This window comes from Crocuta crocuta, unplaced genomic scaffold (assembly GCF_008692635.1).
Source record: "Crocuta crocuta isolate KB4526 unplaced genomic scaffold, BGI_CrCroc_1.0 scaffold193, whole genome shotgun sequence".
In the NCBI taxonomy this organism is placed as follows: domain Eukaryota; kingdom Metazoa; phylum Chordata; class Mammalia; order Carnivora; family Hyaenidae; genus Crocuta; species Crocuta crocuta.
This window is the reverse complement of record NW_027529624.1, coordinates 2,068,306-2,090,177: the sequence shown is the minus strand read 5'-3', so window position 1 is coordinate 2,090,177 and position 21,872 is coordinate 2,068,306. Positions and strand designations below refer to the sequence as shown.

The window sequence follows — 21,872 nt, the reverse complement described above, 5'->3', positions numbered from 1 at the left end:
GTTTGTATGCATGACAGACATAGAACATTCTGGGGAGAGAAAATAACTCATTGAGGCTTCCCCAGGTCCTCTGCTGAGGAGATTTTGGACAAGCCTCAGTTTCTTCTTCTATAAATTAGGGACAGTAATAGTACCTATCTCCCCAGGTTGTTATGAGATTTAATAGTAATGTCTATATGTCTCTAACACTATTACTCATAAGCTCTGGAGATGTGGTATAGAAATGACCAATACTGAGAGGCAGTCAAGTTAGGGCCATGAGCTAATGCTGCTCTGTCATTAGTTCCTTGGGGTAGGAGTACAGATAGTACCCAGCTCAAAGGATTTGTGTGAAGATTCCTTGAGGTAATATATCTGCAGGACTGGGTGTGTCTGTGTGGTTGGGGAACAAGTGAGTGATGGATAGAAGACGTCAGCGGGGACCAATCATGTCATTCAATTACATAGACGGAGACAGATCCAAGTTTGTGAGGCCTCATGCTTAGGCAGTTCTTGTTACTCACTCTGAGAAAAGGATGAAAAATTATGAATACAAAGTTAGACATCAAAGGAAATGTTTGGTCAGAAGGATGAAATGAATCACAACAAATAACAGGAATTTAGCAGTTGTCCAGTACTGTAAATATCACAAAATTCAGGAAAATACACGTTTTTATTAGACTTACTTGCTATCCTCTATAATTATTTTTCTGCATTGGCTGCATACTCATTAATCACCTCTTCATATTCACAATGCTTGTGTTATGTTTTCTATAGACAGAATAGACAGGTAATCTAGCCTTCTTGTAGTGTGGTTGATCCAAATTTGTTTTTTATATGGATAGCATGGAAATATTTATTTCAACCCCACAACAAATGTCGTATACCAGCAATGTTATGTAAGTTTTTTAGGATTATTGTCACATTTGAGGAAATATCAAATTCCTGTCATGAAGGAACTATAAGATTTCAGGGCACTTATTCTTGTGGCAGTGTGTATCAGATTATCTTCATGGTTGTCAGTATTTCTTGCTTAATTTTTTTTACATTTATTTATTTTTGAGAGACCGAGCACAAGTGGGGGAGGGGCAGAGAGAATGAGACACAGAATCCAAAGCCGGCTCCAGGCTCTGAGCTGTCAGCACAGAGCCTGAAGCAGGGTGTGAACTCACACCATGACATCATGACCTGAGCCCAAGTTGGACGCTTAACTGACTGAGCCACCCAGGCGCCCCTTGTTAGTATTTCTTGAAAATTAGTATGAAATTCAGATCTATTTCCAAGAATAGAATTTCCAGAATCTCTTCTTTTCAATAAACAATGAAACAATTTCGGATTTTATCTGAAATTGATTTTGTTATTCTTATAACAAAGTGTCAGAATAATTTCCTTCGATTTCATTTATTTTTTTGTTTCACATGCCATTTTTTTAAAATTTTCTCTAGAGGATTTCTCAAGCATGTAAAGATGCATCTACATTGGGAGTCTGGATACTTCTCATTTTTTTAAAGTTCTCAAGGCATCTTTCCAAATTGTGATTAGACAGAGTATTCCCAATTCAACCTCCTCTTAGGAAGACCCCAGAATGCCCTCAGCCAGGGCAATGCCACCCGGTGGAAGAGAAGTGTGATAAAAGTAAGATGGAGTGAAAAGAAACAGTGATTTTAACAAATGGCCATTAAAAATATCTTAATTTTAAAATTTGTTAAAAATATATGATCATGTGACCCTTTCTAGGCTTTTTTCCCAGGGCCTTAAAAGGGCTCACAAACTTAATCTTCATGGAGTTCAAAGCCAGCCTCTCTCAGGTATCCACTACATCTCCACTTCCTCCAAGAAGCCCTCTCTGAATGGTCTCAGTGAACTCATTGACATATATATAGGAGTTGCTTTTATCTTAATGTTTAAATATTTTTAGAAAATACAACAAGGTAATTATAAGTTGATTTGAAACAACATTGAAAAAATGTGCCTCTAATCTTGCAATTAAGATTCGGATTTTACTCTGAAGGCAAAGGAAGCACCACTACAACGGTTAGAATGTACGTTTTTGAAGGCTCTGCGTCCGTATAGTGGAAGATGGCCCAGTTAAAGAGGACTACCTGTCACACAGGGACTGTTCGCCACCTGCAGTGTCTTAGCCCCTCATAGAATCTCTGGGCGGAGCACTAGGAGGAGACACCTGCCCACACCTGCACCTCACTAGGCCCCGCCCCCTACCATTAGGCTCAGCCCAGGGCTCAGCTGAGCCAGGCGCTCCTCTCTTCCTGTTTAATCTGGGCCCACTTGGCAGATTTGTGGAAGCAGCAAGATCAAGCAGTTAAGAAAGTCGTGAGTTCTGTCATCTGCTCTCCTTACTCTGTCGGCAACTCTGGACGGCGGTCCTCAAACAGAAGGCTGCTCTCCTGCCCCTGCTGTCTGAAGGGCTCTTTTGCTTGGGAGCTGCTTAGGTGGTGGCTATTACCTCGTTTTGGCCAGGATTGGATTTCTGTCTCTGAGCTGAAAGGGGATGAGCCCAGGGGAGCCTCCTGGGGTCAGAGGTTTGCAGAGGTGACGAAGATCCCTGGGGGGCCATCGCGGACCACCAGTTCTTCACAGGCACCAGCATGGCCAGCAGGTGGCAGAGGGGGGCCGGCCTGGGACAGGGACGGCGAAGGCAGGAGGGACTGGGCCAGCCTGGCCCAGGTGGCTGGGCCTTGNGACACAGGAAACTGAACAGTAAACCTTTGCTGAACCCTTCTTGTGAGCCAAGACCTAAGAATACGGTGGTGAGTAAAAACGCTGACAGCCAGGGAGACAGACAGTAAACATACTCACAAACATATAATCCTGTAATTACAAGTTGTGAGAAGAGTTGTGAAAGGGAAAAACGGGGGCTCTGTGAGTCTCCTGGGGGCTTGGGTAGACTTCCTTCCAGAAACTTCTTGGATATCGACTGAATTCTGGCTTTCCCACTTAAAAGCTGGGTGGGCCAGCTGGTCATGGACTCTTGGCTCAGAAAGGAGGCTTGACTTTAAAGCCTTGTGTAAACTCCTCTCAAAGAGTAGGTCCAGAAAGCCTGGGAACCTTGGCAACTTCTTAGAATATGTATTTATATTTATTTATATAGCTCCATTATGTGCCCCCTATGCTGTGGTCTGAATATGTCCTCCACCAAATTCATATATTGAAATCCTAATGCCCAGTGTGCCTGTCTCAGGAGGTGGGCCCTTTGGGAGGTGATTAGGTCATGAGGATAGAACTCTCATGAATGAGGTTAGTGCCCTTATAAAGGAGGCCTGAGGGAGCTCCCTTGTCCCTTCTACCAGGTGAGGATACAAGATGAAGTCTGCAAGCTGGAAAGGGCCCTCCCCTGCCCATGCTGCCATCCTGATTTTGGACTCTCAGTCTCCAGAACTGTGAGAAATAAATGGCTGTTGTTTAAAAGCCATCCAGTGTGTGTCATTTTGTTACAGCAGCCTGAACAGACTAAGACTTCCTCATTGGAGGTATTTTTTAACCTCTCTAAGAACCTGAACTGATTGGAATGCTGTCTAGGTGACCCCACAGTGCCCTGTGCATTAGTACAAAGTACTTGTTGCACCATCTCATAATTTCTTGTAGGCCTTTCTCAGAAACTCTAGGCTTCTTGAGGCATGGATTGCGGTGTCATCATCTCTCTGACATCCAGCAGCAGCGGCGTCTTTACCATCATCATCGTCATCATCACAGGGAACACTCCAGCAGTGCTTTCGGTGTGCCCTGCTCCTTTCTAACCTCTTTACATACAGTCATTCATTTCTGGCCCATTGTAACCACTGTATAAAAAAGGATTAAGTGAATAAGCACAATGGAAGGAGAAAAATCAGTGATTTTTTTTTTTTTGTCTTAAGAGTTCTTGGATTTTTTTGGTAAACTTTTTTAATGTTTTAGTTATTTTTGAGAGAGAGATAAAGACAGCATGAGCACGGGAGGGTCAGAGAGAGAAGGAGACACAGAATCCAAAGACAGGCTCCAGGCTCTGAGCTGGCTGTCAGCACAGAGCCTGAGGCAGGGCTCAAACCCATGAACCATGAGATCATGACCTGAGGTGAAGTCGGTCTCTTAACCGACTGAGCCGCCCAGGCGCCCTGGAGTTCTTGGATCTTGAAAGCCAAGTTCACCAAGCAGGGACATGGGGAGTCATCATTCCAGGGTGGTTTGGCAGATTTGAAGGCGCACATCAGGCATTCAGGGAACGGTAATTAGGTAAGTGTGGTTGGATGTTGAGCATGGGGGTGAGGATGAGGATAGAGAAATATTAGGATTGGAACATTTACTTGGATATAAGACATACTTGTTCAGAAGGCAGTTTTTGGTTCTTTTTTTTGCTTTTGCTTTTTTAATCCACTATATATATCGGACATCTAGAGCAGTGATTTCTAATGAAGGGGGTGGTTTGCATGCCTCCCAGGGATGTGCGAGGTGATCTCAGGAGGTGTGGGAAGAAAATATTGGAATTTCAATTTTCATTTTTTATCTTACCCTTTAAACATTTCTATTTTGGTATAAAGTTTAGGAAAGCACTACCCAGTAGAACTTTTTGCAATGATGGAAATATTTTATATCAGCACTTGAAATGTATACAATTGAGGAACTGACTTTTTAATTTAAATTAATTTAAGTATAAATAGCCACATGTGGCTAATGACTACTCTATTGAATAGCACAGCCTTATAGTGTGCATTAATACTATAGTTTATGTGCGTAAATTAATACATAAATGAGAAAACACTTATGTGCATCTCGGGTTGTTACTGATGGCATATGCAATCAAAAATGTTTACAGACCACTGGTCCAGAGACCAAAATTAAAATATGGAGCTGGAACAGAAGTACTGAAAAATTGCAAAGATGGGACAGCCCTAAGCGATTAGTCAGAGATGTCTTAGAATTTAAACATCTGAAAATTGAAAGGGATCTTATAGCTCCTTAGTTTTCCTGAGGACAGTAAGCCTTGGGCCAAGAGGGGAAGGACTGAAACTCACAGCTTCAATCCTACTTCTGCCTGTGACAGGCTGTCCCATACAAGCCTTTCTACATCAGCCTGCTGCCCCTTTACCCAATTCTTCTCTCTCTAGCACTTTTCTAATTTGTGACAACACAATTGTTAATGTATTGTTCGTGTATTGTCCATCTCCTCCCAGTGACTTAGGCTATAAGTTCCATGGAGACAGTGCCATGTCTCCTGTTTACCACTGTATGGCCAGGACCTGGCATATAATAAGCGCTCAAAATGCATTTGCTCAATAAATGGTTCAGAAGGTGGGCAGAGGGAGACCCACACTGGGAATAATGAGAGATCAGGCTAAACAGATATTGAGAGATGGGGACAGAGATTGATGAAGGGCCTTGAAGCCTCCCTGAGCAGTTAGTACCACGGGCAGCCCACACATGTGGCTGATAACTGTTGGCGAGTGGTGAAAAGTCCATTCTCTTTGGAGCCAAGGGACCTGGGTTTGAATTCCAGTTCTACCATGGTAGTGTGACCTTAGATGATTTACTCAACTTCTCTATTTAGTTTCCTCAGCTATAAAATGAGGAAAATAATAATACCATTTCTTAACAGTTATTAGTTGGATTAAAGAATGTAATGTATATAAATATATATATATTAAGCAAAAGTACACAAACTCTCTATATATAGACTCTCTACTGAATACTACAGATAACATATAGAAAGCTTTTATTCAGTGTTAACTGAAAGAGTGAATGACCTGAGTGATACCATGTATAGACACAGAGTGGGAAAACAGCCATGGAATCAAAGGACTGGTATTCTTTGATGAAACAAATTGTCAGAGCCTCAAATGTAACTAGTCCCAGGGAAATGTGATGTACTGCACTGTCTCTTGAAAATAATAGACTTCCTTACTGGAAAGCAGTTTGGCTGAGTGTAACAAAAGCCTTAAGAATGTTTATTCCTTGTTTCCAGTAACTCCACCTCTAGGAATCTACACTAAGGAAGTAATAAGAGATACAAAGATTTTCTTACAGAACCATTCACTGATGTCTTTCCAGGAAGGCCCAAGTAATAAAAACTTAAGTAGTAAGCAACCTAATCAGCCAGCAGTGGGGGAATGCTTACAGGCAGTACAGCCGTGTGAAGCAATACTATGTAAATCACTAAAAACCAAGTGTTTTCAGAATATAATGTTACCGGGAAGATGTTCATGTTATCAATAATACGTGAAAAGGAGTATATAAAGTTCTATATAATATGATCACAATTGTAAACTATGTTTAAAAAAAAAAAGATGAGAAAGACATAGCAAACTCTTAGCTGTGATTATCTCTGGTCGCTAGGTTAGTGGCACTTGGGTCAGCCCACTGATGTTCCCATCACTGGTGTCGGCTCCTTGGTAGGGTCCAGCTAGCACGGCTTCAAAGGCCACTTCCTCTATGAGCTCTGTGAGGATATTCTGAATGTCAGCTCACAGATGCACTCTTGAGACTAAAAGGGACTTCTGCCAAACCTCAGTGTGATTCTTTGAGAAGAAGGCTCATGCTGAGGATAGTAGCCTGGGGGAAAAGGCACTGCCTTTGGGAATTAGAGAATCTAAATTTAATCCCTGGCTTGGCCACGATAGTGGTGGGACTTGGAGCAACTTCCTGTAGCTCTCTGCACCTTGGTTTCATCATCTGTAAAATAAGGGGAGTGGAGTGAGGTAGTCTCCAAGGTACCTCTGGGCTTCAATAGTCTGCTCTTCTTTCACTTACCAAATATTTATTGAACGCTTTCTCTGTGCCAAAAACCATTCCACATACTGGGGATAACTAAGGAAAAAGGCAAAGGTCTCTCCTCTTTCTAGTAAACTCTATAAACCATAATAGAGTTTTAGCAATATTTTCTGACTCATCACTGCCTAAAATGAGTTTTTAAGTGCCCCTGCCTTCCTGTTAGCTTTTTTCTCCTTACTTCCACTTTTCAAACTTTTATATTGCCGAGACTGGTACATTTACATTCTGTTGGGTGATGATACTTACATCTTCTGTACTTTGTTTTTATTTATTTATTTATTTATTTAAAACTTTTTCTTAATGTTTTATTTATTTCTGAGAGAGAGAAAGCATGAGCAGGGGAGGGTCAGCAAGAGAGGGAGACAGAATTTGAAACAGGCTCCAGGCTGAGCTAGCTGTCAGCACAGAGCCCGACACAGGACTCGAACCCATGAACTGCGAGATCATGACCTGAGCCAAAGTTGGACACTAAACTAACTGAGCCACCCAGGTGCACCTGTACTTTGTTGATGCTAAAAAATTTAAATCACTAACTGTTCTTCATCAGAGTCAAATCATAACCTGTGATTACATTTCCTTTTGTGCATAGCTTTTTAAAAAAATGTTTGTTTATTTTTGAGAGAGACAGAGAGACAGAGCGTGAGCAGGGGAGGAGGCTGAGAGAGGGAGACACAGAATCTGAAGCAGGCTCCAGGCTCCGAGCTGTCAGCACAGAGCCTGCTGCAGGGTTCGAACTCACAAACCATGAGATCATGACTTGAAGTCACATGCCCAACCAAGCCACTGAGGCTTGCCTTTTGTGCATAGCTTTTCATTTCCCGAAGTTTCTAATTGCCTTTCTTTTTTTCCTTATACAATTTGCCTGTCTCATATATCCAATTTCAAAAGGAAGGGAAAATAAAAACAAAGCACTTCCCCATGGCAGGTATGGCAGTTTGGGCTGGATGAGAGAGCAGAAGCATTAGGTGTGTCATGTGAGATAGGGTTTATTATAGAAGCGGCACCACACTATATCTGCAGATCTGCCCCCACCACTTGTGGGAAAACTACCTGCCTCACACTTACCCCAAACTTCTCTCAAATTCTTCAATTTCTGCGTTCTCCAAGCCTTGCTACTCAAAATGTGGTGTGCAGACTGGCACCACTGGCTTCATCTGGGACTTTGTAAGAAATGCAGAATATCAGCCCACCCAGTCCCACTGAAGCAGAATCTGCATTTTAGCCAGGTTCCCAGGGCATTTGTGTGTCTGGTAAAGTTGGAGAAGTGCTGGTCTGGGTGACTTTGTGGAGCTTGCCATTTTCCTCTCAGCCTGTTCCAGTTCCTCGCAATGAAGTCTCCTGTCAGCAATGGCCCTCCAGCTGTTAACCTTACTGCGGAGGCTTGTCAGAGCTAATACCCTTGGTGCCTGAGAAGGCCCTGCCATTGTAGTTATCGATGATGATAATAATACTAGATGCTATCTATTGATTACTATGTGCCTGGCGTTGAGCTATGCATTGTACAGGCATTGTCTCTTTTCATACTCAACAAGCGTCTATTGTGTGAGTATTATAACTATCCCCATACACTAGATGGAAAAATGAGGTTTAAGAGGTGAAGTTACTTGCCCAAAGTCACACTGCAAATAAGTGATGCACTCAGGATTCAATTCAAAGCTTGTATGGCTCTAGAGTCTGTATGTCTTTAAATTTTTTTTTCTTTTTTTTTTAATAGAACATAAGCACGCATGAGCACGTGTGAGCAGGGAAGGGGCAGAGGAAGAGAGCATCCCAAGCAGACTTCACACTTAGTGTGGAGCCCCACTTGGGGCTTGATACCACAACCCTGGGAGCATGCCCAGAGCTGAAATCAAGAGTCGGATGCTCAACTGACTGAGCCACCCAGGTGCCCTTAAGGTCTGTATTTTTAAACCATCAGGATACAGTGTACACACAGGCAAGTGCACATCTCACAAATGTACAGCTGCCCCTCCAGCCCTTTTCATGCTTCCTATCAGACCCTCCACTTCCAAGGGTAATTTCTATCCTAACTTCCACATGTCCACATACCTAGATTAGTTGCCTGGTTTTGTACTTTATATACACGGAATAACACAAGATAGTCTTTTTTGTCGTAATGGAACTGCTGAATCAAGCCCCTTGGACTTCCAATTTGTGTGAGACGCTACACTCCCTGGCTTCTTTTGTTTCACATTATGTTTATGAGACTCATGCATATTGTTGCATGTGGTGTAGATTGTCCGTTCTCATTGCTGTGTGAATATACCACAGTTACATGCCTGATCCACTGTTCATGGGCATTTGGGTGCCTTCCCGGTTTCGGGCGCTTATGAATGCACAAACGTTCTAGTGCATGTGTTACGGTGAACATATGGTGTAGTCCTAGGAGCATAACTGGTGGGTGATACAGAACACGTCTGTGCTAGTAAATTCTGGAGCAGATGTACCTCTTACACTCACAGCAGCTGTGTATGAGAGCGCTGGTTGCTTCATTCTTTTGCCAATTTAGTTGGTCTTTTGGCACATTTCTTCTCTTCCATGTTAGCCGTCCTGGTGGCTGTGTAGTCAAAGCCCATGTATTTCTTACACCTCTTTCGTGGATGCATTTGCTTAGTGGTCACTCCTGTTGCCTACCCAGAATTCATCTTCATCTCCTTCTTTCCCACAGAATCCAACTTTTCCCTCATGTCTGCACTCCTTACCATGGACGTCAGGGGAAGCTGATCTGAGCCCTGGTTCCATGGCTCAGCTTTATTTAACTAAGGATAATTCCTCTCCCCTTAAGAATAGTCAATTCAGGGGGCACCTGGGTGGCTTAGTCAGTAAAGCGTCCGACTTTCGCTTAGGTCATGATCTCGTGGTTCGTGGGTTCGAGCCCCGCGTCGGGCTCTGTGCTGACTGCCAGCTCAGAGCCTGGAGCCTGTTTCAGTCTGTGACTCCCTCTCTCTCTGACCCTCCCCTGCTCATGCTGTCTCTCTCTCTCTCTCCTAGAAATAAATAAAAAAACATTAAAAAAAAAAAAAAGAATAGTCAATTCAGGAAGGGGCAAGTGATCCAATTCTGTCCAAAGAATCTTCAGGAAGTTTACTGGGAGGATTTGGGAAAAGTCTCCTTACCCTTAAGAAGAGGCACAGGGAAAGATGATCTTAGATGTTGTAACATCTGGGTGTGATATCTGGGACTTGTACCCTAACTTTGAGCATCATGGAGCTGCTAAATCAAACACTTTGGACTTCCAATTTGGGTACAATAATACACCCCATTTGTGAAAATAAAGGAAACCTCATTTACAATTGAGTCAGAGCCCTGAAGGGGACCCTCTCGGGCAGGCCCTACCACTGCAGCCTGACTCATCCCCTGCAAGAAGGAATATCACAATTATTTTGACAAGGGAGGACATTTTTCTTATAGGTAGTTCATCTTCTGCTTTTATGAAAAAGAAGGGGGATCTCTCCCTGCCCTACAACACATCACCCACCTCTGGCAGCCGGTGAGAAACTACCACAACCTCCAACTCTTCCCCAACAGACTTTTATTCAAAATACCCACCCTACCCAAGTTTTCTCCTACAACCTAATAAAAGCTGACTGTCTTTTTGTCTCTTTAGAATAACCTATGGTTCACCATAGCTTGCTTGTCCCAAATGCAATTCCTCTGCTATTCCTGAATAAACTCATTTGCTAGAAAAATAGCTAGTTAATTTATTTTTAAGGTTGGTACCTTCTTACTTAAGCCAGAATGAGTACAAGTTTCTGTACCTTGAATCCTAATTGATACAACTTATTTTAAAGTTAGTGCGCACCAATATCTCCTTGCAGAGCTTTGGAAATGTAGCTCCTTCCTCCCAGAAGCTTCCGGGGAGGGAAATCTGTCTTCAGCCACTAGGGCAAACTGCCTCCCAGGACTGATAGGAGAGAAGAGGAAGAGCATGAGTTCCAGAGGCAGACACTCCTGGAGGTGGACCCTGCCTCTCCTACCTGTTAGAGCGGGACGCTAGGCAAGTGCTTCACCTTAGTTTTCTGGTCTGTAAACTGGGGGCCAAGAATCCCAGCGTGCCTCAAGGGGTGTCTATGAGGCTCCAAGGAGATAGTAGAAGGGAAAGTTGTCCTCAGCGATCAAGGCTGCAGACTGCAGGCCACAGACCTAACCCCTCAGTAAAGCCAGCCGAGCCAGAGCTGGGGCGAGGTCTCCTGACCCCCCAGTGGTGGTTTCTCTGTCCTAACATGACCCAGCTTCTTGGGAAGGCTCCTCTCCTTTTTCCTGCCCCTTCCCCAAATGCAAGGCCTAAATGGGTCCTGAAGTAGAATTGGGGCGGAGTGTCAGAATTTCTCTCGACTAGACAGACGCCTGCCCTTGCGGAGCTCGCTTGAGCCCAGCCTTGCCAAACCCGGAGCAGGGCGGCCACCATGGGCCTTTGTTGTCTCTGGCCACTGTTGCTCATTTCTCTGGGAGCTGCCTAGCTGCAGAGAAAGGCCTTCGGAACCCTTCTCTTTTCAGCCAGGCTTTATTGAATTTCACCTCCATTTTGTTTCCTTTCCAAACAGGAACATCATTTATCTTGGACTTCACGTTGGAACGGTCTCCAAGNCCACAGCTGTGCCCTGGCTTCCCCCGCCCTCCCTGTGCCCACGGGGGGGGGGGGAGCTGAAATGCAGCGCAGCCAGTACTGCCCACAAAAAGGGACAATTTTCAAACATTTTTGCTTTTCATCAGGGAAGCCGATGGCACAAAGAAAGTGCATCATTTTATTCTAAATGCTTTTAAAATATGGGTCACTTGACCAGTATCAGCCCCGAAGGATGGAGAAGTCCAAAGCCTAAAAGCAATCACACAGACCTGCAGGTCTCCCCACATTGCCTTTTAAATTATGTGACTTAACACGGAGGAAAACGGGGCAGTGGGGAGGGAGTGTCTCCAACCGACCCACGCCCCCACCTGCACCTCCCTCCTCTCCTCAGTGTGAGTGGGGAGCTGGAAATGTTTGCCCGGCAGGAACGGCAGCCTGCAGGCCACGAGCGCCTTTTCCGTTATTGCTCTTATTTCAGGAAGTATCACGATCAGGGGGCCTGTGGGCCGGTCGCTCGGGATGCGGTGACTTTCCCAACCCCGGCGGAGAGGAACCCCTGGCTGTGGTCGCTGTGGTCGCTGAGGACCCACCTGGGCGTGCGCCCGCAGGGTTGCNGGGACTCGCCGTCAGGAGGGCGGTTCCCCGAACTGCGAACCAGAAGGTGGGCCCCGGGACGGTGTCTGGGCTGCTTGACGACTGGACAAAAGTTTCCCAAGGCATTCAGATTCCAAACTAGAGATGGTATCAAGCGATGCCCGGAAAGCCTCCCTAGGTGAGATGTATGAGGATGCTCTCGTTGATGGGTGGAGGGCATACGGCCGCGGGCCTTTGAGCCCAGCTCTGCTGCCACCTAGCTAAATAACCAATTTTTGACCCCCATTCCCTGTCTGTAAGTCAGGAATAATAATAGTGGCTATGCCTTAAGGTTGTGAGGACTGCAGTGAGATTGATTGAAGCCATCTTGTCAATTCAGATGAAGGGATAGACGCTGGAGTTCATATCTGCCACGGGCCGCTGGACCAACCAAGGAACCTTCAGGAATGCAACCCCACTAGTTTGCAAGGAAAGATATTTTTCAGATTCCAACTCTCTTGAGATGGAAAAGACTTATGGAGGGACCAGACCAAGTGTTCCCCAAGCACCTGCTAATATAACGTCATGGACTCCAATCAACCACAAACACCTTCTCAGGAGACTCATGTCCCCCAATTTTGCCCTTAAAAAACCCTCACTTGCAAGCCATTTGGGGAGGTAAGGACTTGTGAGCATTAGCTCCTGGTTCTCCTGGGTGGTGCCAAACCAATAAACAGCCCATCTTTCTTCACTGCAAAAGCTACGATGTGTCAGTATTTATTGGCTTGTTGCGCAAAAGGTAGACAAATTCCCTTTTGGTTCATCTACATAATCCTACAAAGCCCTAAGTGTCATGGAGTGAGTACTTACCATACTCAGTCTAGTGACTTGAGAATTTAGAGGTGAGAAATGGAGACTGGTAAATGATGGCTTCCCTTCCCTCTCTTCTTTCCTTCCTTCCTGGCCTCTCAGATACAGGGAAGAGAGTCATTGTTGAAGGCAGGCTTAGCAGTCAACTGTAAAATAGTGTGTTGGTGTGGTAACGTAAAACACTATTTGGGGATCATACAGATAGACATGAATTCCCTGCTCTGCCAGTTCCAGCTTTGTGACATTGGATGCATTACTTTATCCTTCTGAGCCTCTGGTTTTCTCATCAGTTAAAAGGTGTGCAGATCCTTACCTGATGTATTAAGTGTGATAATGTGTGTAATACTTCTGTCTTCCTTCCCAGGAGTCTCCCTACCTTGTGTTTCATACTGGAGAAAGTGACAGTGAACAATATAACGGGATACCAACATGGTTGTGGGGGTAACAAAAGAGAAGGCTGGGCTGAAATGAAATATAGATGCAGACCTTTACCGCTTAACTGTGGGAGAATTTCCAGGGGAGCGAGTTACTGCCAAAGACCTTGTAATGCTGTGCGAGTTTGACCTTCACAATCTGGCTCCTACTGTTATCACTTTGCTTGATAATGAGGATGATGATGACAAGAGCTAGCTGTGATATTATAATTTATAATAAACATATATTTGATCTTTCTCCAGTGCCTGGCTCACAGCTCCTAAAACCTTTGGAATTTCCTTACAAATCAAAACCACAATGAGACACCACCTCATACCTGTCAGAATGGCTAAATTTAACGGTTCAGGAAACAACAGATGTTGGCGAGGCTGCGGAGAAAGAGGAACCCTCTTGCAGTGCTGGTGGGAATGCAAACTGGTGCAGCCACTCTGGAAAACAGTATGGAGGTTCCTCAAAAAATTAAAACTAGAGCTACCCTACTACCCAGCAATAGCACTACTAGGAATGTATCCAAAGGATACAAGAATGCTGATGCGAAGGGGCACATGCACCCCAATGTTTATAGCAGCGCTATTAGCAATAGCCAAATTATGGAAAGAGCCCAAATATTCACCGATTGATGAATGGAAAAAGAAGATGTGGTGTGGGTCAGTGCCCTGTAAACTGTTTCAGCATTGGATGTGAAGATAACAGCCTTACTGAAGGGAAAGTCACCACTTTATAAGGAGTCTTCCAAAGCACCCAAACACAGTGAACTCCAATAAAGTGGAAAATCAGAAGCCCAAAAGAAGCTGTATAGCATTCACAGTAACAAATTTGTGGACATCTGTAGACAGAAACAGAGCATGAGTGTGGGAGGAGCAGAGAGAGAGGGAGACACAGAATCCGAAGCAGGCTCCAGGCTCTGAGCTGTCAGCACAGAGCCTGATGTGGTGCTCAAACGCACGAACCGTGAGATCATGACCTGAGCGGAAGTCGGGCACTTAACCAACTGAGCCACCCAGGCGCCCCAGAAGCAATTTGAATGTTAACAGAAAACAATCACGTGCAAAGAAGTAGAGGGTCCACAATGGTGGCTGGGGAAAATGCCACAACTGAGCTTGGAGAACATAGTCTCATGGCCCGTATTTCCTCAAATCATCCTCATTGTAAGAAGAAATCTGTCATGGTGTAACTTCAGGAAGGGAGACTAGGGAGTCTGGGCATTAGTCTTGCCCCTTATCATCTCATCTAGACTTATACATCTTTCTAAGGCATATTGGAGTTTATAATTTTCAAAGAAGAAATGAATCACATTGGCTGAAATTTATGGAAATTAAGTAGCCTGAGTTTCATTCACTTGCATTTTGCCAAAAAGATAAAAGTATAAATATCCCCATAAAACACACACACACACACACACACACACACACACACACACACAATGGAATATTACTTGGTGATTAAGAAGAATGAAATCTTACCATTTGCAACAACATGGATGGACCTAGAGTGTATTATATTAAGTGAAATAAGTCCAAGAAAGACAAATACATGATTTCATTCATGTGGAATTTAAGAAAAATAACAGATGAACATAGGGGAAGGGAAGGAAAAATAAGATGAAAACAGGGATGCAAACCATAAGAAACTTCTTTTTGAGAGAGAGGGAGAGCATTCGCAAGCAGGGGAGGGACAGAGAGAGAAGGACAGAAGATCTGAATCGGGCTCTGTGCTGACAGCAGAGAGCCGGATGCAGGACTTGATCTCACGAACCCGTGAGATCATGACCTGGGCTGAAGTTGGATGCTTAATCAATTGAGCTACGCAGGTGCCCCAAGAGACTCTTAAATACAGAGAACAAAATGAGAATTGTTGGAGGGGAGGTGGGTGGGGGGATGTGCTAGATGGGTGATGAGCATTAAGGAGGGCACCTGTTGGGATGAGCACTGGGTGTCATATGTAAGTGATGAATCACTAAAGTCTCCTGAAACCATTTATATATTAACTAACTGGGATTTAATTAAAATAAACTAAAAAAAAATAAAAGCCTTGGAATTTCTTAAGTGATAAGAGCTAGGGGTGTCTTTTGTTATGTTAATGAGGCGACTGGGGGGCCACACCCAAGGGTGGGGGCTGGTTGCAGGAAAGCAGCAGGTGATTAGAAGGTGGGAACTTTCAGACCCACCTCCCTGACCTCCGGGGAGGAGGCGCAGGTTGAATCAATCCCTAACTCCCAATGATTTTATTTTTTATTTTTTTAAAATTTTTAGTGTTTTTTATTTATTTCTGAGAGAGAGAGACAGTGTGAGCAGGGGAGGGTCAGAGGGAAAGGGAGACACAGAATCCGAAACAGGCTCCAGGCTCTGAGCTGGCTGTCAGCACAGAGCCCGACGTGGGGCTCGAACCCACAAACTGTGAGATCATGACCCGAGCCGAAGCCGGAAGTTTAACCGACTGAGCCACCCAGGTGCCCCTCCCAATGATCTTAATCAGTCGAGCCTGTGTTCTTGAAGCCTCCATTAAACTCCACAAGGAGAGAGCTTCCAGGCTGGTGAGCGTCTGGAGGTTCAGAAACGGTGATGCCCTCGGGAGCTCCGCCTCCTGTCCTGGCTGTTGGTGACTCGTATCTTGCAGCGGGGCCGCTGGTCCAGCAGGTAAAATGTTTCTCTTGCTTCTGTGAGCTGCTGTAGGAACTTCGTGGCACCCAGGGAGAGGCGGCCCTTGGAACGTCTCACGCGCAGCGCCCCGGTGGGTCAGAAGCACGGGTGACCGGCGTGGTGACGAGGTGGGGGAGGGGCAGTCTGCGGCCCGAGCCCTGCCTCTGTCTCCGGCTCCAGTAGATCCTGGCGGAGTCGAGCTGTAGGGGACCCCGCGGGTTGCAGGGAATTGCTTGCTGTGGGGAAAGGGCCTCGGGAGTGGGGGTGTGGCTGTGCTGTGAGTAAAGGGGATACGCAGGAGGAGGACTGGGTTTGCACAAGCTTGGGACACCCCACCCCCTTCCTTCGTTCCCCTAAGTACAGTTAAGTCTGGTGAGAACTTCCCACCTATGGAAAAACCAGGGAAACCACGTGGAAACAAACACAGGAAGCCGAGAAGCCAGAAACGCTAGGGCTTCAGTTTTCCAACCCTCCGCAGCTGGCTTGCTCCCCGCTCTATTTCCTGCAGTATTTGCAATCTTAACCCCCCTGGGCCGAGGACCTGTATGTCATGGTGTTGGAGTAACTCAAGTTTGTATACGTAAAAACAAAACCCCTTCCTACCAGGCTTACTGCTGATCAGATTCTACCTTCTTGTTCAGCTCTAGACTTACTTATGTCCGGTTCTTGCTTACTCTCTATTCTGATGATGGAGTTGAAGCCTGTAATTATAATCCATAGTTTTGTAGGAACTTTCTTTGGCTCCCTGCTTTTCTGTTTGTTTTGGTCTGTGTTTCTCATGTGAGGGTTTCCTTAAATATCTGTTGACCCTTGATTGTCCCTTCGTATCGAGGGAGTCCATGCAAACTCACCTGCAAGCCCGGTGTGCACTTGTCGTGAATCCTGTGAGGCCTGCTTTCCGCCCGCCGCGCTCTCCTTTCTCCCTCCAGCCACACTGAACTCCTTTAGCGCCCGCCCCGCCCCAGCAGATCAGGTTTGTTGTTGCTTCAGGCCTTTGCCCTTCGTATTCCAACAGCCTGGAGAGCGTATCCCCTGGATGTTCCCCTGGCTTATTTCACCTCCTTCGGGTTTCTGCTCATATAATGCTTTACCACTGAGGCCTCTCTCGATGCCTTTTATAAAACTTCTACCTGGGTCTACTTCTGCTTTAGTCTCCATAGGCCTCAGGGTCACGTGACACCACGTTAGGTTTACCCTTATGCTGTGTGTGTTGTCTGTTTTTATCCAGGGGAGTCACAGCGCCCAGGAGGTCAGGGTCTTTATTTTGTTCACTAATGTGTCTGCTGCGTGTCAAGCAGGGCTTGGCACACTAGGATGTATTAAATGTGTGCTTGAGGGAGGAAGGAGTGAGTGAGTGGTGGCCTCAATGAGTGTGAAAGAGCCAGGATGGGGGCATTTCATTGGAAGACCCTTCACCTTCAGTCTCTTTAGATCCTTTTTTGGGGTTAGTTTTCTCAACTCCGGGAGTCCTAACTGCCAGTGTTCTTGGAGTTGACGGGGAGAAGGTCTCTTACCTGATCCCCTGGTTCTAGCAAAGTACCCCTGCCTTCTGTGCCTGAGCCCTTTGGATTAACCTCTTCTGAGGCAGATTCCTGGCTTCTCCTGGGAAGCAGAATAGGAATCGCTTGCTCATGTACAGTAGGGGCGTCCGGTTTCAAGCCCACCCACACCCTTATTCTCAGAAGTGCCCTGCGTCTCTGCTTCCTAAGCCACTCTGGGGTGCTGCACGGTTTATTTGTCCCAGTGGTGCGCTGGTAAACGTTTAACTGGCTGGCCAGTGAGAAAAGCCCTGAGGTGGTGGCGGTGGCGGCTGGTCTCCCGTGGTCTAACTCCTCCCGCTGTGGCTGAACTCCACGGTCCTCAGCACCTCGCCGGACACGGTCATGGGAAGAAATGCTCAAGTAAGACCCCCATTTTCCACCTTCCAGACACCACGGACGTGAATGACTCTAAGAGCATAGATAATAGTAAAACCCAGTGACATAATTAGGAAGGGAAGAATTTTGAACAGCTATTACCTTTGTTCCATTACATATATTTAATTGAAACTTACATAATTTAATTTTTAATAATGGTTATTTTTCACCAGCTTGTAAATGTCTTAAAACTTTGACAACCGGCTCTCGTAAGCCGCTGTAAGCTGGTTCAAGCACGTGTCCCTTTGCTCTTGGGTTCCCTTGTCCTTGCAGGCTTTAATTTTTTTGATACCTGGTATCTTTTTTCTATGTCAGTTATCCCCGGTTCATCTAATTTCCAGTCTCCAAAATTTTGTCAATAGCTCTTTTCTGTTTATCCTTTTCTTGACTTCATACGTCCTATTGGGCGTAAAGCTCCTGAAAATGGCCATTTTAATGGATTTCCCTAAGGCGGTCAAGGTAAATGCATGCATTCAATGTGCTTTGTTTAACCGGAAGTGTCTGCAGTTAGAATCACTATTCACTTATTGCACATACATGCTTAAAAACACTTTGTTTACCCTATTCTTTGGCTTATATAGATTCTTTTTTGCTGTTAGTTGGTAGCCTTGTATGGCTCACATAAGCATTTAATATGAAATTTACTTCATTAATTTCCATTGCTTAATGTGCTTTTGGTATACAATTGTTTTCCTTTTAACACTATGGAAGTAACTCTTTTAACCGCCTAGAAATGAGACCGGAAACCACAGTCAAGTTTTTAGTTTCAGGTGTTTGGGTAAAATGAGGTAGTGGGTTTTAAGTAGCCTCTATGCCCAGAGGGAAGCCCAATGTGGGGCCTGAACTCAGGACCTTGAGACCAAGACCTGAGCGGAGATAAAGAGATGCTTAACCAACTGAGCCACTCAGAGATAGTGGTTTTTAAAGTTATCAATTTGTACAGAATTTTTCTTTCCTGAATTTGACTTTATTCCCAGTGAGCTTCTCTATCTTAAGGTAGAGAGGGAAGGAGAAGGGAATTAGAATTGTTACAGCGGGAAAGAAAGAAATCGTGTTTAGGTGTTTTTTTTCTTCCCCCACTTTGAAGACAAAATAATAGGCTTAAAAGTCACTTAGCGTGAAAAAAGGATTTTATAAATTCCTCTCTCCTCCTCACTGTAACCAGACTCGGACTTCGGTTGTAACTGAGACCCCCACGACACCTCTGTTCTTTCCACAGCGTGGTGATTCACGCCCTCCCTCTTTTACAGCAAAATCCCCCAGTGTTCTTCCACCACTACGCTAGTTTATTTTGAGTTTCTGTTCCTTGTCGCTAAGAAGTCTAAGTCTTTCCAGTTTTGAAAAATTGTTTTAAAGCTTGAATTTTGTGGATCTCCATTCTACACGACAGCTGTTCATTATTAGCATTATTTCAACTGAGAAAATATAGCCAGTACAGGTGGATACAAGGATCTAATGAATTTAGTAATGTTTATGAGTGAACTTTTATTCAGCACATCAACATGTGTATGTACACTATCTGTAACATAGGAGTACCTGCCTGTCTAAGACCTGGTGTACTCAACATCTAGAGGATGCTTGGGGACCATACAAATTTGCAGATTCCTTGAAATTAAATAACTCGCAGCTCCACTCGCCTATTCCCAGACCCAAGGATGCTTTGTTCACATGTTGGCAGCCACTGCCTTAGCAACCTTCTCCCCCAAGTCCTTCTCGTTGGATTTGAAATGAGCTCTTTCTTGCCATACATACACTGGTATTTATTCCAGCTTTTTTTTTTAATTAAAAAAATTTTTTTAATGTTTTATTTATTTTTGAGAGAGAGATAGAGACAGCGTGAGCAGGGGAGGGTCAGAGAGAGAGGGAGACACAGAATTGGAAATAGACTCCAGGCTCTGAGCTGGCTGTCAGCATAGAGCCTGATGCGGGGCCTGAACCCACGAACCGTGAGATCACGACCTAAGCGAAAGTTGGACGCTTAACCGACGAAGCCACCCAGGTGCCCCATTATTCCAGCTTCTACGTGCCTCCTGACTTCATCGCTCTTCTGCACCTACTGCTACTGCTCCGGTCCAGGCCCCGCTTGCCCTCACAGGCACTGATGTGACCCCGATCTATCCAGTCTCTCTTCCTACTGTCTGTTCCTTTCCAGTCTGCCCTCTATACTGCAGACTTTTCTCACTGTGTCCTTTCCTTGCCTGAGATGCTGCTACGCCTGTGTCCCGTTGTGAGAGCTGGGATACCTTTGTTTTAGTCCCACTTAACTGCTGGTGTTCTGCAAACACGTCCTGTGCCTTTTGCCTATGAGCTTTTGTTTGAGCCGGTTCTTTTGGCTGGAACAGTCTTTCTCCCATACATGGCAAGCTCAGGCTCCACTCAGACGTCATCTGTGAGATCTTGTTAATCACCCCCACAATCCTCCTGGCCGGTGACAGCCCCGCTTCCCCTGGTGTCCTGTAAGCAAGCACTGGGATGCAGGCTTTGGTGACGGACTTCTCAGACAGGGAGGAAAGGAACAGTTAGTTACATTTGTATATCCAAGTACCTGAGACAGTGCCTGGTACATAGTAGATTCCCACTAGATATTTTCTGAACAAATCGATGTAGATTGGTATGGTTATGAGTACAGGTCTCTTGGAGACTAGCTCCTGAATAGGATTCAGTGTATTTTATTGTAGGGGCGCCTGGGTGGCTCAGTCCGTTAAGCGTCCGACTTCGGCTCAGGTCACGTCTCACGGTTTGTGGGTTCAAGCCCCGCGTTGGGCTCTGTGCTGACAGCTCAGAACCTGGAGCCTGCTTCAGATTCTGTGTCTCCCTCTCTCTCTGACCTTCTTCTGCTCATGCTCTCTCTCTCTCTCTCAGAAATAAATAAACATTAAAAAAAATTTTTTTTAATGTATTTTATTGTAGAGCTATGGAAATGGAATGAGAAAAACATGTTAAATTATTTTTCCATTTCTATTTTTTTCCATTTAATTCTCTTTTGACACTTTTTCTCCCGAATAATAAGACTTCATTTCATCTTTCTGATTGTAAAAGCAACACATAACCTAGCATTTATATGGACATCAGACAGACTTGAGTTCAAGTTTTGCTACTTAATGACTGTGCGCTTGTTCACAGGTAATCGATCTCTTTATGCCTTGGTGCTCTCAACTGAATGGCTATTATAATAGTTTTTTCATAAGATTGTTATGACAGTGAAGTTAGAAAGTGCATGTAAAGTGCTTAGCTCGGTATCTGGCATAGTGATTGCTCAGTACATAAATATTCACAGCTGAAATCATGCTCCATGTAGAAAAGATAAAGGTCTGTGAGACCTGGAGTCTTTTGACCCTGATCTTCACTGCACTGTGTTAAAAGACAACATAAATCTGACTCCAGAAGCTTGGCTAATAATCTCTTTCAGTTAGACTTTCTCAGCCATGGTTTGCATGAACCACAGAACTCACAAAATGACCAGCATCTCTTTTCTCCCCTGAGAATGCTATATAACCAGCGCCGTTCTAGATGTGCGAGAGAGTTGACTGACTGTATGCAATGCTTGATTCAGGGCATTGAGGCTTAGTCCTCTCTCCACACCCTTCCCCTTTAAGAAAGGCTGCTCTGGTGCTTCTTGAAGATCTGGTGCAGGGCTCAGCATAGTGCTGCCTATCCTCCCTGGAAACTTCATTTTCTCCAGCCTTCTAATGACGGCTGAAATCTCTCTCCCCCTCACTCCTGTGATTTGGCACTTGTTCCTAATTCACATTGTGCTCAACACCTACCCAGTAGTTGACAGGTGTCCCCTTTTCCTGAAAGAACAGCCCGTGTCCCCTATTCTTGTGCCCTCTCTCCTCTGGGACTGCTATGAAGAGTATCGCCAGGAAAATGCCTGTCCCTATCTGGGCTGTACAGCTCTCAACACTGACACTTCCCATGCAGACTTCTAAAAGCCATCTGGATACCTTGCTACTGCGAAATGCCTCTCCTTGACTGAAACCATAGAAGTCTCTGGGCACTTAATCTAAGCAGGTCATGGTTTGTGCCGCTGCGGCGTCTGCGGAGTTGGTGCTGTACGCTGGGGGCACATCTGCTCTTGGGGCCATTCCTAGTTCCAGTTGCTCTTCAACGCTGCCTCCTAGGAAGGCACCA

At 45.0% G+C, this 21,872-nt stretch overlaps 1 long non-coding RNA gene across 1 annotated transcript; it reads left to right on the top strand.

Annotated features, from left to right (window-relative positions):
- Positions 1 to 11,946: 11,946 nt before the first annotated feature.
- Positions 11,947 to 12,637, top strand: LOC144229854 (uncharacterized). The gene is made up of 2 exons (XR_013334631.1): positions 11,947 to 12,077; positions 12,279 to 12,637. It is a non-coding gene; the product is annotated as an uncharacterized LOC144229854 (long non-coding RNA).
- The last annotated feature ends 9,235 nt before the right edge of the window (positions 12,638 to 21,872 follow it).